Source organism: Orycteropus afer, unplaced genomic scaffold (genome assembly GCF_000298275.1).
Source record: "Orycteropus afer afer isolate SDZICR_OR568_19922 unplaced genomic scaffold, OryAfe1.0 scaffold01028, whole genome shotgun sequence".
In the NCBI taxonomy this organism is placed as follows: domain Eukaryota; kingdom Metazoa; phylum Chordata; class Mammalia; order Tubulidentata; family Orycteropodidae; genus Orycteropus; species Orycteropus afer.
Genome location: NW_006922615.1, coordinates 1 through 618, shown reverse-complemented (window position 1 = coordinate 618; position 618 = coordinate 1).

Here is a 618-nt window from a genome sequence, read left to right as displayed (position 1 = left end):
GAAAGAGAAATAAAAAACATCCAAATTGGTTAAAAAAAAAAAAAAAGAAGAAGAAGTAAAATTTTCCCCATTTGCAGATTATATGATGCTATATACAGAAAACCCTAGAAAGGCAGCAAAAATACTACCAGAATTAATTGAAAGATTCAGAAAAGTGGCAGTGTATGCAATCAACATAAAACACTCAGTTGGATTCCTGTAGATCTTCAAAGAGATTTCTGAAAAAAAAAATTCATTTACAGTAGCTATCAGAAAGATAAAATACTTAGGAGTGAATCTTACCAGAGACACAAAAGACCTCTACAAAGAAAACTATGAAAGACTACTACAGAGAAAACTAAAAAGACCTATATAAATAAAAGAAAATACGGTGCTCATAGATAGGAAGATTGAACATTGTGAAAAGCTCAGTATTACCCAAAGTAATCCTTTGATACATTGCAATCCAGATCCAGATTCCATCAACATTCTTTAAGGATATGGAAAAATCAATCACTAATTTTATATGGAAAAGAAAGAGACCTTGGATAAGCAAAGCACTACTAAAGAAGAAAAAAGTTGGAGGTCTCTCACATATCAATCTCAAAACCTAGTATACAGCCATGGCAGTCAAAACAG